Source organism: Chiloscyllium punctatum, chromosome 34, assembly GCF_047496795.1.
Source record: "Chiloscyllium punctatum isolate Juve2018m chromosome 34, sChiPun1.3, whole genome shotgun sequence".
NCBI lineage: Eukaryota > Metazoa > Chordata > Chondrichthyes > Orectolobiformes > Hemiscylliidae > Chiloscyllium > Chiloscyllium punctatum.
The window spans coordinates 65,131,271-65,147,348 of NC_092772.1; the positions used below are offsets into that span (position 1 = coordinate 65,131,271).

The 16,078-nt window shown below is 45.4% G+C and overlaps 1 long non-coding RNA gene across 6 annotated transcripts in view; it reads left to right on the forward strand.

Annotated features, from left to right (window-relative positions):
* Positions 1 to 15,078, forward strand: part of LOC140458914 (uncharacterized) — a 63,925-nt gene extending 48,847 nt beyond the window's left edge. For 3 of the 6 annotated variants that reach the window (XR_011953734.1, XR_011953732.1, XR_011953733.1), the window contains one exon: positions 8,255 to 8,506. This is a non-coding gene — a long non-coding RNA (uncharacterized lncRNA). The other 3 variants (XR_011953737.1, XR_011953736.1, XR_011953735.1) reach the window with 3 other exon arrangements.
* The last annotated feature ends 1,000 nt before the right edge of the window (positions 15,079 to 16,078 follow it).

The window sequence follows — 16,078 nt, forward strand, 5'->3', positions numbered from 1 at the left end:
GGTGGAAGATGAGGTGTTCTTCCTCCAGGTGTCGGGTGGCTCGGATTTGTGGGATGGAGGACTTGCATGTCCTTGGCAGCATGGTGGCGGAGGGGGTGGGCGGTAGCCGAAATGGTCAGCTACAGAGCGGTGGGGTTGGCTGGTGTATGTGTCCCAGAAATGTTCCCTGAAATACTCCACAATTTGGCGTCCTGAGAGCAAGGGACACAATAGGTGAGGTGTTTGGGTGGGCAGGGAATTCTCTGCTGGATGTGGGAGGATACAGTGGTGCCTTGGATGGAGGTGAGGGGAAGGTGTAGGTACAGGTTTTCCACCTCTTGCAGTGGCAAGCGAAGGTGCCTGGAGTGGAGGGTGGGTTGGTGGGGAGTGTGGATCTAACGTGGAAGTCACAGAAGGTATGATCTCTGTGGAAATGAAAGGGATAGGGAGGGAAATATATCTCAGGGGGTTGGATCTGATGGTGGAAAGAGCAGAGGATGATGCGTTGTTTATGGGTGGAAGGTGAGGATGGTGGGATTCCATCTTTGTTGCATTTGGAGGGGTGGGGTTCAAGGGCAGTGGTGTGGGAAGTGGAGGAGATACACTGGAGGGCATTGTTGACCACATATGCGGGGACATTTGCAGTCCTTGAAATAGGAAGCCATTTGGTATGTTCTGAAGTGTTCTTCCAGCATGCATCAAGCTTCACTGGAACACTGCAGTAAGCATGAGACAGAGATGTTGGACAGGGAACAGTCTTGTGTGTTAAAGAGCAGGCAACTGGAAGCTCAAGGTCTTTTTTGCAGGCATAATGTAGATCATCAGCCGCCACTTTCACCACCGCCACTGAGATGCTAGAAGGTTCTTGTCTCCTCCATTAACAGCTTTCCAACTCCCCACTCCTTTATCTTTCCAAATGTTCCTGTGTCTCTTTGGGCTCTGTCTCCACCTATGAGTTACTCTTTAACCCCTATCTCCTGTAGTCTAAAGATCTATAGGTTAGGTGAATTGGCCCAGCTAAGGTTCCCGTAGGGTTCAGGGATGTGCGTTAGTCCGGGTAAACGGTGAGTAATAGAGTAGGAGAATGGGTCTGGGTGGGATAAACTTCGGAGGGTGAGTGTGGAATTGTTGGGCCAAAGGGCCTGTTTCCTGAAGGGATTCTAATTTTCCCAGCTGTCATCGGTTCTGAGGAAGGGTCACTGGACCCGTGATGACCCATGGTGTGTGCAGGAGGCAGAAAGGAGAAAGGGGAAAATGGCAGCAGAAACCGGATGAAATGTATCAGTGTAGACTGGGAGGGTTTAGTTATACTCTGTGCAGGTAGTTAGTTTGAATTAGAAACTCTTGGTCCCACGTTTGCAGCAAAGGGGAAGATGGCTTGGGCCTCAGGCAGTGAGAGGACCTGGGTTATGGCCACCATCTTTATTTGGGGCAAGGTACAGCAAGGAGCATGAATGTGTCCTCTTCCTGGGTGGGGGCGGGGTGATTTGAAGAGGAGCATTTACACATCAAACACATACCAAGAGAAGTGTTTACCTTCACTATTCATCTTGCACTGACTGTGAGCTTTGTTTTGTGAATTCAGTTTATAGGATATTAATTCAGAATAATTGAGACTGGGATCTCATTAAACAAGTTTCTACAGTCAGCGGAGTCATCAGGATCTGAATATCATTGGCATTTAACTGTGGAACGAGAAAAGTCTGTCTGTTCTGTCTGTGGGAAAATATCTTCAATATTTTTGTCAAACCAAAAGCAGAAAGATGTTCAAGTTCATGATTGGATAACCCTTGGGGTATGTGTTCAATTCTTGGCCCTGCAGCTGTGGAAGGGGGTATTGGCCTGAGAGAGGGCACAGATTTATCCAAATTACACCTCGTCGTTTTGCAGGAGCTGTCAGATTTTGTCTTAATCATCCACTTTATGATGTTAATCTGTAAACTCCCTACTTCCAATTCTCTGCAAATTTCTCATTGAAATTCCTTGTGGACTCAAATTCCAGCACCATTTCAGGTGGAACGTTCCAGATTCTGACAACTGTCTGTTCATTCAGAAACTGCTGAAGTCCATTATGACTCTGGGGTTACAAAGGGCTGAATTGAAAGATGCAATGCTGGTCTGAGCTCCCATTGAGATGCATTGGAACAGTACAGGAGGCTGAGGGCAGTGTAGGTGTGAGCAGACAATGAAAATGACAGGGCTGCACTGTGAGGGCTGCTTGGCTCAATGAGAGTGTTTTGGAGTTGGGTGTAAACAGAGTGAGGGGAGACGGGGAGAAGGTGAAGCTGAAACTCCGTTTTAGTTCAGGCCTTTCAGAAATTCACAGTCCCAATGGGAACAGCCAATTTGTCAGTGATACCTGTGGAGTATTTAAGTTTTTAAAGTATGACATATCAGCTTAAGTAAAGATTTTTTTTGTTATTGTAATGGACATGTTTGAAGTGAAGGAAGGTTACTCACTCATTTAAATTCTCTTAATGGGAGTAACTAGATGAATGTAGAGAGACGTTGTGACAGGAGCCCTCAGACCCGTGGTGTGCTCCTCTTGCACAATGTGGGAAATAAGGGCCGCTTCCAGTGTCCCTGACGGCTATTTGTGCAGCAAGGGTTCCCATCTGCAGCTACTGGGAAACTGCCTTTCAGAGCTGGAGCTGTGAGTGGACTCACTGTGGAGCATCTGCAATACTGAGAATGTTCTGGACAGCACGTTTAGTGAGTTAGTCACACTGCAGGTGAGGGTTACACAGGCAGAAAGGGAATGGGTGAACATCAGATCTAGTAAAAGGCTCAGGAAGTGAGTACAGGAGTCCCCCGTTGTTATCCCCTTCTCATACAGATACTGTCTACCACTTGGGATTCTGTAAGGGTGGGAATGGGTGGGGTGGCTTCTCGGGAAATCAGCATCAGCCAGGTTCATGACACCACAGAGAGCTCTGCTGATCAGAACAAGAGGAATGAGAGTGGCAGGGCTATCATTACAGGGGATTCAATAATCCGGGGTACAGCCAGGCACTTCTGTGCCCACAGACATGAATCGAGGATGGTATGTAATCTCCCTGGTGCCAAGATCCATGATATCATGGAGTGGCTGCAGGACATTCTGGAGCTGGAGGGTAAACAGGCCGTGGTCGTGCAACACACAGATACCAAGGACATCGCTAAACAGAGGGATGAGGGCCTGAAAGCTGGACATAGGGAGAGCAGAGATGCATTAAAATGTAGCTCCTGAAATGTAATAATGTCAGACTTACTCCCAGTGCCATGTGCTAATGAGAGCCGGAATGAGAAGGTAGATCAGCTGGATGTGTGGCTGGGGAAATGGTGTACTAGAGAAGGGTTATGATTCTTCAGGCACTGAGACTGTTTCTGGGTGGGACGTATACCAGCCTGACAGGTTACCCCTGGGCAGAGCTGAGACAAATCTGGTGGGGGCTTTTGCCAGTTCTGTTGGTGAGTTTGTAACTAGTCTAGCAGGGGGATGGGAACGATAGTGTCAGCTTAGATGGGTCAGATTCAGGACAGGGAATGGGAGGTAGAATATTAGTGATGTAGTTAGCGGCTCAGAAAGCCAAAGGAAAGGAGGATTATACGAAGATTGAGTCCCTGTTCAGCCATCAGTCCTGACATCCCAGGAATGTGAGTCAACAAAATCTGGAGCTGTTTACATGTCTATGACTCTGTGCTTCAGGAAAATGGTGGAAACCTGCAATAAAAACAAAAAGCGCTGGAGATCCTCATCAAGTCTGTCAGCATCTGAAATGGTGACAGATGCAGGAAACATTGCATCCTTAAAGAAGTGTTTCGATGATCACACCAGGCACTACAATATCAGTTACACGCTGAGTGCCAGAACGTGGGACTAGAATCAATAGGTGCTTGATGACCAGCATGAATACGATGGGGCTGGAAAGCTGACATTTCGGGTCAGGGCTATTTATCAAGACTGACAAAGGGTCCCGACCCAAAACATCAACCTTCCTGCTCCTCTGATGCTTCCTGACCTGCTGCACCTCCCCAGGTCCACATTGTACAGACTCTGACTTCCAGCATCTGCAGTCCTTAACTATCTTCACATCCCAGGACTCATCTGGTGATCCTCCTTTACACTCTCTCCATAACCAGGAGAGCCTTCCTTGGGAAAGGGGAACAAAGGTGTATACAGTACTCCAGGTGTGGTCTCACCAAGGCCCTTCTAGAAAGGGATCCCTGTCCCCATCTTATCCATAATGGTCATCGAGCACACATGCCTGGTGTGATCATCTGAACACTTCTTCAAGGCTACAATGTTTCTTGCGTCTGTCACCATTTCAGATGCTGCCAGACCTGCTGACGATCTGTTATAGAGTATTGAAAGGGGGGATTTGCAGTTGAGAAATTCAAATTGAACTTCATGTTACTGGATCCGTGCCGATCTGAATATCATTGACCTTTTCGTCTGGATGGAAAGGTGGTGCATTCTGCCCGTGGGGGAATATTTCAAATGTCTGTGTGACTGGAAAAAAGTACTGAGACAGCGAAGTCCATGTTAGTGTGGGGACTATGGAGAGAGATTTCATTGGTTTTTTAAAGTCTAAACAATCATGGAACATTTCCCTGGGACAGGTAAGCCACAGATTGGGTTTGTATGAGGACAATGAACCATGAAATCAGAAAGACAACAGGATTCCTGCATCATGGAAAAAGCTATGAAAATGGGATTGTTGTAATGGAGTGAGTTATCGATCATTGATTGTAATCCATTGGCGTTGTCACATCGGTTCCAGTGCCGTGGGGAAACACTAGAAATTTGATGAGTGCAGTGTAGGTTTCAGTTATTCAACTGGAAAGGTGAAGAAGAAATTTACAAGGATGATGCCAGGTCTCAGGGGTCTGAGGTACAGGGAGAGGTTGGACAAGTGAGGACTTTTTTGTTGAGAGCAGAAGAAACTGTGGGGGAATATTTTATAGAAGTGTATAAGATCATGAGAGGCTTGGGTAAGGTGAATGCACTTGGTCTTTTTCGCAGGGACTCAGGGATTGGAGGGCATCAGGTTAAAGTTAGAGGAGAAAGAACACATGGGAAACTGAGGGGCAACTGTTCTACACAAAGGTGGTATGTATATGGAATGAGCTGCCAGTGGAAGTGGTTGAGGTGGGTATATTAACAACAAGTAAAAGACATTTGGACAAATACATGGATAGGAAAGTTTCAGAAGCAGATGGGCCAAGTGCAGGGATATGGGGTTAGCGTGGATGGACATTCTGATTGGCATGGGCCAGTTTGGGCCAAAGGGCCTGTCTCTGCTGCAGGACGTTATAACTCTAAGTGCATTTGCTATTTCTCCCCCTAACTCTGTTGGTATCCTGGGATGTATTCCATCAGGGCAAGGAGACTTGTTTACCTTTAGCTCCATTAGCTTGCCCAGCTCTAACTCTATCGTGATAACGGTTATTATCGAGGTCCTCACCTTCCTCAGTCTCCTTATCAATTACTGGCATGTTCTTCGTATCCTCCACTGTGAAGACTGACTGTTGTGTGCTCATATTCCTGAACCCTGCTGGATAGGAATAACTGGGCACAGAACTCTGAGAGGTCTTCTTTGAGTCTTTATTGATGAAACCTGGCAGCTCTCTGGATAGTGTTCATGCAGAACACCTCCAGGCAGCATCAGGTAACTCCCCGCCTGTCCGATGGACAGCTCCCCTTCTTATATATTTTGTGGTTTGTGACTTTGAATACAGACTCTCTCTCAATATTATCTCCATGGCAATGGCAGTTCAAAAGTCTAGTTCAGTTCAGCACTTTGTGGTTAAACCACACACCCCTCCCCCGCCCACCTCCGTGGCTCCCTCAAGTACCTGACAGGTGCTTCAGTTTCCGTGGGGCTGTCTATCGGGATGGTGATGTGGAGGAGCTGGGGGTGAGGTGGACAAAGTTAAAAACCACACATCACCAGGTTATAGTCCGACAGGTTTATTTGGAAGTACAAGCTTTTGGGGTGTGCTGTGATTTTTAATTTGATCAGGATTATCTCTATGGTAACAGTTAAGTGCTTCAACAATTACAGAGGCCATATGTTCCCCACACAATAGGTTTCCATCTAGCAGTGTAAACTGCTATTCTGTTCCTGGGGAGAGCTACTCATCACTTTTTATCCCCAATTCCATCATGCTTTCTGTTGATTTTTGAAGTTTTTCCAATCTCCGAATTTATCATTGGTCTTTGACAGTTTGTATGCCTTCTACTTCAATTTCATGGACTTCCTTATTGCCTTAGACATGGCAGATTACTCCTTTTCCTACAGTCCTTCCTTTTCACTGATATATACTTTTGCTGAGAAATTTGAAAAATTACTTTGATATTCCTCCACTGTCCATCAACTGTCCCACAGTAAAGTCTTTGCTTCCAGTCTGCATTAGCCAACTCCTGCCTCATCCTATTGTAGTCTCCTCTGTTTAAGCACAGTATATTGGGATTGGATTTAATCTTCCCGCTTTCCAACTGTATTCTAAATTCAACCAGATTAATGACAAGTCTTTTTATCAGATTGCGAGGTGAAACGATGTTTCCTGCGTGTTTTGGTTTCATTGTCAGTGACCTTGGCTTTGTAATAAAGTACAGGATAGATATTTACAACAGAGTATTCTGGACGGTGTGAATGTACTACAGTCTAAAACCATAAATCACTGTCTCCCCTCAGTTTAAAGTTGCAAAATCATTATCTCCCACACGCTTCCTCACTACCTAAGTTTGGAACGCTAATCCACCTGACTATCCTGCTGTTTCTGAAAATCTCCTTTGGTGAAGGTGGTGAGTTTTGGATTCAGCTTTCTGGTTAGTACCATAAGAAGATAAGCACTGGGCCCAGGAGAGGCAATGCAGCCCTTCGAACCTGCTCCACCATTTAATACGGTGATGATTGAGCTCACCTCGGTCACAGCTGGATTTTCCTGCCTGCTCTCTCTCACGCTTCAACTCATTGCAAATTAAAAGTCTGTATCTCTTCATTAAATTGGCTCATTGTCTTGGCATCCACCGCATTTTGAATAGGAAATTCCACAGATTCACAACACATTGAGATAGACACATTCTTCTTCATGAGAATTGAATAGAGTCCCTCTCGTGCAGAAACAGAGTATTCATCCATCGATTCCACACCAACCCTATGATGACCATCCCATTCAGACCCACCCATTCCCTGTAACCCTGCATTTCCTGTGGCTAATTGCCTAACCAGCACATGCATGGACCCTGTGAGCAATTTGGCATGACCAATCCACCTAACCTGCACATCTTTGGACTGTGGGAGGAAACTGGAGCACCGAACAAAACCATGCAGACATGGGGAGAATGTGTAAACTCCACACAGTTGCCTAACCCTGGAATCAAACCCGGGTCCCTGACGCTATGAGGCAGCAGTGTTCGCCACTGAGCCACCTCTGCTTAAAATCTGCTGCCCATTATTAACCTCCCCACCCCACAATTGGCCGAATGTATATTCCTTACGTCAGAAGTCCAGGTGTCTAAGCGGATGTCTCGGTAAATCCCAGTGACAGCCCACATGTCCTGTGTGTCTGAATAGATCTCCTATACACAACACCCTCCAGCCCACACTTTCTCTCACTTTCCAGTGACAGGTCTCCAGAGACTTCATGGGGACTACAACTCCCACAGTCCCTGAGGCAGGGACCACATGTCTGTGGGGAAACCTAGCACTATACACGTCCAGAATGTGGGCGGGTTTTGGAGCATGTTCTGTGGGGTAATGAGTGGAAAGCATTTCACACTGTGATTGGCTGGAGAAGGGACGCATCTGCCTATAGTATTGATCAGTTGGGGGGGTCAAAGTGACACTACGCATAGATGGGACCAAGTTCCATTCGCAACTTGTCATAACACTGGGAATTGACCAATGGGAAACAAGGAAGAATCTGACCCATTCTCCCAGACTGAAGGTTCCTCTTCTGTCCAGGATCTGCCACCTCCCTTTCTGTTTTCTTTTGTTTCATTCTGCTGTTACATTATTGACTTGCAGCAACTGAAGGGAAAGGAAGTGAACCCAGAAAGGGTGCAGAGTCAAACCAGGGACGGGAAGTGGTGGCATGGATCTGTTTATCAATAACTCCATGAGAATGGGGAGGGTGTACATTAGGGGGTAGTAGAGTCAGAATGGTGGGAGAGAGTAAGAGGGCTGGAGGGTTACAGCTTTGGGGGAAGAAAGGGGAAAAAAGATATTCCAGAGAAACTAGAATTGTCTGTTCTGAATTTCTAACCTGTACATATTCCTTTATTCAGGGTGCTAGATGGTGAAGATTTGCAGACTGAAATCTCAAAATCACATGCAGATTGTGATTAAGTTGACCAGCATTTGATGAACCAAAGATGGAGAATCACTGGGCCAAAATCTTGCAACACTCTCCCTCCCAGCATTGTCGGTCTATCTGTGCCAAATGGACTGTGAATGTTTCAAGACAGCAGCTCTCTACCATCTTCTCAAGGGTAACGAGAGACGGGGAATAAATGCTGGCTGAGCCAGTGATGCCCATATCATGGAAATGGTTTCTATCTCTAGTTGCTGAAACTCAGTTGATGTTACTGCAGGATGATGAGGGATGCTGAGTGCATCATCCAGGAGGCAGCACCATCTCATTACCCCTGCCTACATCCACACACTAACACCGCAACGCCAATGGAACAAAAGGCAGTGGAGCTAAAGGAGGACTTAGATATAGTTCTTCAAGGTAAAGTCATGAAAGGGGATTGGAACACAGCAGGAACAGGAGACTGAGCTGGATGGTCAGCTGTCTCCCATTGAATGGTGGAGCAGGATTGAAAGGCTGAATGGTCTCCTGCTGCTGCTATCTCCCAGGTATGTATATAGCCATGGAGCCCGGGTAGGAATAAGGGGGCAGGGATTCTCCAGGAGATTGCACTTCCACAACAGTTTTCAGTGAGGGATGGTTTGATGGATTTTATTTAACATTTATCTTTAACACAAGGTTTCTAAATTTTGGCTTTAAAATGTTGCAAAAGCTTTTTGCACAGCAAATAAAATTAAAGAAATAATGTAAACTGTCTGAATATAACAGTTTTAAAGCTTTCAACCTCCTGTAAAACAAAATCCTGTTTATTCCCAGACACCATCACTTTCCAGCTACTCAAACTCCAGGGAAATATTTCCTCCCTGTCTGAACCTTTGGTTTGATTTAACTGCTTTTCAGTTCTCTTTCTGTGAGCTGTGAAGCGTTCTTTTTCCCCATTTCTCTGACCTAGAAATGTGATCACAGCAACCTTCCCACCATCAAAATCATCATTACGCCATTTTGCTTTTGATTAACATATAATCTCCAGCAGTTCAAAAGTGAGGACCGCAGATGCTGGAAACCAGAGCCTAGATTAGGGTGGTGCTGGAAAAGGCCTCTCGCCAAAACGTTGATTTTCCAGCTCCTCGGATCCTGCCTGACCTGCTGTGCTTTTCCAGCACCACTCTAATCTAGACATATAATCACCAGCAGTAAACCATTTGTGTAACCAATTGAATATTTCCAAACAAAGCCTATTACGGGTCAAGCAAACCATTACAAGTGACAGAGTGAGAAGGGACTAAATCAAAGTAGAGTTGTGGGGAGGGGGAAGCGGTGGAGATAAAGTACTGTATCCCCTACGGTGCCCACCTCTATCTAAAGGCATCAAGAGCATTGATACACACCACATGCTCCTTCTCCAAGGACACCCTGCTGTGTAGCCTTTATCCTCAATCATAGAATAAAATCCCTACAGTGTGGAAGGAGAGCAGTGGCCCATCAAACCCCACTGACCATCCGAAGAACATCACGCCCAGAGCACTCTAACACTGTATTTCCCATGGCTGATCTACCTATTATGCACAATCCTGGATACTGTGGACAATTTAGCACGACTGACCCACCTAACCTGCACATCTTTGGATTGTAGGAGGAAACCAGAGAACCTGGAGGGGACCCACACTATAATGGGGAGAATATGGGAACACCACACAGGCCGTTGACCAAGGCTGGACTCCAACCTTGTACCTGATGCTGTGAAGCAGCCGTGCTACAATCACAGTTTAAATCAAAACAGATGATCCCTGTTTATTGTCACATTGCTGTTTGTGGAGACTTACTGCCCAGAGAGACATCCTGAGGTTCAGAGAGTGGCAATGTAAGTTCAGTCAACTCCACACCAGTTAATGTGGTTAACAACAACATCAATCCTCCAACAGTGTCATCATGTACAAGGTCCACTCCTGACTCTGATGGACAGTAACATCAGAGTCAGAGTCCTGCAGTCCACATGGAGCAAGGGGATGACCATTTCCCTGTGAGCACTCACTGGGCTCTCAATCGTGTTGAAGGTGCAGCAAATCCCTTGTCACACAGACGGGTGAACAGCTCCTTCCCAGTGTGAACACGCTGGAGTCTCAGGGGGTGGGATGAATCACTGAATCCCCTCACACACTGACCATCTGAATGTCCTCTCCCCCTGTGTGGACTCACTGGGACTTCACAGGTGCTGCATTTGAGTGAATCTCCCCCCACACTGGGAACAAGCGAATGGCCTTTCCCCAGAGTGAGCTCGCTGGTGTTTAAGCAGGTCAGAGGACTGAGTGAATCCTTTCCCACACACTGAGCAGGTGAATGGCCTCTCCCCGGTGGGAATGCACTAATGTCTCCGCTGGTGAGAGATTTGATTGAATCCTTTCTCACACATGGAGCAGGTGAAGGGTCTAAATCCACTGTGCTATCTCTGGTGCCTCAGCAGATTGTAAGATCGAGTAAATCCCTTCCCATAGGTGGGGCAGATTAACAGCCTCTCCCCAGTGTGACTGTGTCGGTGAGTGTCCCGCTGGGAGGGGTAAGTGAATTCCTAATTATAATTGAGTACGTCCTCCTGTTTTCTCGTTTGTTATTGACAGTCTCATTCCCCTTGCACCAGAACCTGTTCCAGTGTTACAGAAACAACAGAATGGTCAGCTCCAGCTGGTCACCTGACTGATCACTGGACACGAACGGTTCACTCTCCACAGATGCTGCCAGACCTACTGAATTTTTCTAGCAATTTCTGATTTCCCAGCATTTGCAGATGTTTAGTTTTCCAATACTCATCTTGTGTGTTTCAGAGGAGTTTATTGATGAAATTAGACAGTTTTGAAAGTTGTACGTTAAGTCACACATCAGCTATGATCATCATGAATGGCAGAACAGAGTTGAGGGGCTGAATGGCCTCCTCCTGCTCCAATGAAAGTTACCCATCTTCAGTTTGTTGTTACATTTCCCCTCACTGCTCCCTTCCCCTCCATGTCTAACACACTGTTACTGACTGAACAAACCTCCTGTGTTTGAACTAAACCTGCTCATGTTCAGTGGCTCCCTCTCCTGCCACCCGGGTTTAACTCTCATCATGGAATGCTGTCTCGTGTTACTGCGGGAATGCGCACAAAGGACTAATCCTGGATGTTCAACGTTTGGGAGAAGATTTGTAGCTCGGGTGCTCGTTGTTGTGGTTCTGTTCGCCGAGCTGGGAATTTGTCTTGCAAACGTTTCGTCCCCTGTCTAGGTGACATCCTCAGTGCTTGGGAGCCTCCTGTGAAGTGCTTCTGTGATGTTTCCTCTGGCATTTATAGTGGCCTGTCTCTGCCGCTTCCGGATGTCCGTTCCAGCTGTCCGCTGTAGTGGCCGGTATATTGGGTCCAGGTCGATGTATTTGTTGATAGAGTCTGTGGATGAGTGCCATGCCTCTAGGAATTCCCTGGCTGTTCTCTGTTTGGCTTGCCCTATAATGGTAGTGTTATCCCAGTCGAATTCATGTTGCTTGTCATCTGTGTGTGTGGCTACTAAGGATAGCTGGTCGTGTCATTTCATGGCTAGTTGGTGTTCGTGTATACGGATCGTTTGCTGTCTTCCTGTTTGTCCGATGTAGTGTTTTGTGCAGTCCTTGCATGCAAAACCAATGTAGTGTACAAAATCCCATGCAAGGACTGCACAAAACACTACATAGGACAAACAGGAAGACAGCTAACGATCCGTATCCATGAACACCAACTAGCCACGAAACGACACGACCAACTATCCTTAGTAGCCACACACACAGCTGACAAGCAACATGAATTCGACTGGGACAACACTACCATTATAGGGCAAGCCAAACAGAACAGCCAGGGAATTCCTAGAGGCATGGCACTCATCCACAGACTCTATCAACAAACATATCAACCTGGACCTAATATACCGGCCACTACAGCGGACAGCTGGAACTGACAACCGGAAGCGGCAGAGACAGGCCACTATAAATGCCAGAGGAAACGGCACAGAAGCACTTCACAGGAGGCTCCCAAGCACTGAGGATGTCACCTAGACAGGGGACGAAACGTTTGCAAGACAAATTCCCAGCTCGGCGAACAGAACCACAACAACTAATCCTGGTGTCTGTATCCCCTGGGATCTGCAATCATCATTTATTTCCTTCTTCCTCTTTCATTCTGGCGATTGAACTCTCGGTTTGAATCCATTCTCCTGTCATGCTCTTCAACATGTCCATGTGGGTGGACGAGGGGCAGCTGGGATTTAATGAAGGGAAGTGGGGATTAGGCAGAAGCACGAGGAGAGGTGACAGCAAAGACCGTTCTCATTGTAAGGGCAGAGTTTCTCCATGACACAGTGAGTGGTAAGGCACCTGAGATTGTGGGGGGAGGCAGATTCAATCAGGGATTTGGTAAGACACTCAGACATTGACCTGTCCATCTGAGTGTTAACTCAGACAGACAGAAAGAAAGATGCACATTAAAATTCACCTTTGATGATCTGGGGCAATGAATCATGCTTCCAATCTAATGATTGCAACCTCAAATCTCTGAAAATACAGACACAAAACTTTCTACTTGTACCAGGCTGTCTCTGAGCCTCCTCTTTTCTTGAGAAAAGCGTTTTGAGCTGTTCAGCCTTTTCTGGTGATTATAACTGCTATGTTCCTGTAAGATTTGTGACTGAACCTTTATTTTCCTGTTCCTTACGAGTGATGAAAGTAGCAGAAACAGTTCCTGACCTGGGAGGGGTTTCGGTTGGAGTATTTATATTTACAAATCCATTCCCACCCTCACATACAGTGTGAAATTGATGTAAAACTGAAGGGAAGGAGTGAGTGAGCACCCACAGAATCATATGTATCTGAGTTGAATGAACCTGGCATGAGGAAAATGGGACAACAATCACAACTAGTTAGAATCACAGAATCCCATAGGTGCAGACAGAGTCTATTCGGCCCATCGAGTCTGCAATGACCTGCTCACCCACCCTACCGCTATAATCCCACATTAACCATGGCTAGCCCAACCCACATAAATTGCATACTGCGGCCATGTTAGCATAGCCAATCCAGTAACGTTACACATCTGTGGGAGGGTCACAAATTACATCCAAATGCTCGGAATTGAAGGCTCACAAATATTTGACTCTGACACAAGTGCTCTGCTTTTCAAAATAAAATCTGGGGGAAACTGCAACCAGAAAGATTTCTGATTATCTCAGGAGGAAGAGAACTCAAAATTCGCGCCATTGATCTAGGGGGCGCAGTGATAGTTACAGAGGTCTCGGAACCATCAGAAATGTAACAGGTTGTGAGCAAGGTGGGGGTGAGACAAGGATATAAAGACACTCTATCACACAGGGGAAGGCAGGGGAGATTAAATAGCAGAAATGGTCGTCCCGCAAGGCCACAGTGGATAGAATTAGGGCTGGGAAAGAAACGAGGAAATAAGGTGTACAGCTGTCAGAGAAATATGTTAAAAAACAGATTATAAAAGCATAGAGGGCAGAGTACTGTCTGAAATTATTGCTCTCAATGGTGAGTACAAAAAGCTGTAAAGCCTGGGGAGTTTACAGCCGACACATACAGGATTGGCCAAGTGGCCTCGATCTGTGCTGTAACTTTCTGATAATTGTTTTTCTGACATTTGTAGTTAAATTCTGATGTCACTAGTAACTTTTCAAATTGGACTGGAGTTTAATATTCTGGAGTAGTGTCAAATAAATCACATTGATCACATTCTGCAGATCTTAGTCCTTTACCCTGCATGTTCCAGCATTTCAGTTACATCCATGTCCCCTGCCGGTGGGACAGGATGTACAGGGATGGTGACGATGGTGTCTAGGGCATTGTAAGCTATGATTCTCTGCGTATGACTGTGTCAGGTTGTTGCTTGACTAGCCTGCGTTCCAGCTCACCCAATAAGATGTTAGCAGGGTGAGACACTACAGTTGCAGCTCCTCTGCTTGCCAGTTCTATCATTTCTCCTTTTTAAAAATTTCTTTCTCCCTCACTCTCCATTTTGCAGACTCTGACACAAGTGTCTCAACATTGAATCCTGACAATTTTTTTTAAAAGAACATGTCTCTACAAGAAAACCAATGGAGGAAAATATATTATTCTTGCATCAACTGCATTTGTAAACAAAAACAATCCCGTTCAATAAACACTGTCTCATTTTTTCCTTCAATTCTATCAAGCGAGCTATTATATTTGATCCCTCAGTTTACCGATCTTAATAAATATCCAATCAATTTCAGAGCAACATGCTTACAAAGTATTGAACCAATGTATCTGTTTAGGTTTTAGCATTAGTTATTAAGTCATTACCATTACAATAATAATTGGTCTGGGTAACAAGTATACTGAGGTTCACAATTTAATTTATTGACTGTTTGAAAAATGGTACAGTATATCCTTTTTTCAGGATTCTAACAGTAGTTATTAAAGAATTTGCATGACAATAATTATAATATAGTTTAGTTTATCTTGCTAACAACCACAGTGAAGTTTATATTTGAATTTAATCCAATCTTCCCTAGTACCTAAACAGGAATATAAAAATCCATTTTATTTCCAATCACACACCTACAAAAGAATCCATTATTTCTGATGCAACACGCACTATTAAAAATACGACTTTTGCTCATTTGAATGATCTGTGTAATCCCAGCCTTATAAATTACTTTTCCCTGCCACAATTCCTGTTCATTTTTGCAGATAGCACAGTCAAATAGCAAGATGAAATTTATCATTATTCGTAAGTATGCTCATACAATTTTGAAAATCTATATGTTGCTAATATATAATAATTGTTCTTTCAATCCATAGAATACAGAACAGTACAGCACAGTACAGGCCCTTTGGCCACGATGTTGTTCTGACCTTTTATCCTACTCTAAGATCAAACTAACCAACATGCCCTTCACTTATTATCATCCATGTGCCTATCCAAGAATCGCTTAGATGTCCCTGATGGATCTGAATCTACTATCACCACTGGCAGTGCATTCCATGCACCCACCATTATCTATAAAGAAACTATCTCTGACATCTCCCCACAACTTCCCCCATTCACCTCAAAATTATGCCACTTTGTAGGGAAAAGTCTTTCATTATCCACTCTATCTATGCCTCTCATCATCTTATACAAAGCTATCAAGTAAACTATCATCGTCTTTCATTGCAATGATCAAAGCCCCAGCTTCCTCAACCTTTCTTCATAAGACATGCCTTCCAGTCCAGGCAACATCTTGATAAATCTAATCTACACTTTCTCTAAAGCATCCGCATCCAATGTGTAATGAGGTGATCAGAACCGAACAAAATATTCCAAGTGTAGTCTTACCAGGGATCCATAGAGGTGCAGCATAATCTCATGGCTCTTAAACTCAATCGCCCTGCTAATGAAAGCCAACACACCATGCACCGTCTTAATAACCCTATCACCTTTTTTTAGATTAGATTAGATTACTTACAGTGTGGAAACAGGCCCTTCGGCCCAACAAGTCCACACCGACCCGCTGAAGTGCAACCCACCCATTCCCCTACATTTACCCCTTACCTAACACTATGGGCAATTTAGCATGGCCAATTCACCTGACGTGCACATCTTTGGACTGTGGGAGGAAACTGGAGCACCCGGAGGAAATCCATGCAGACACGGGGAGAACATGCAAACTCCACACAGTCAGTCGCCTGAGGCGGGAAATGAACCCGGGTCTCTGCTGCTGTGAGGCAGCAGTGCTAACCACTGTGCCACCGGATGTCAGTTATGAGGGATCTATGGAAGTGAAC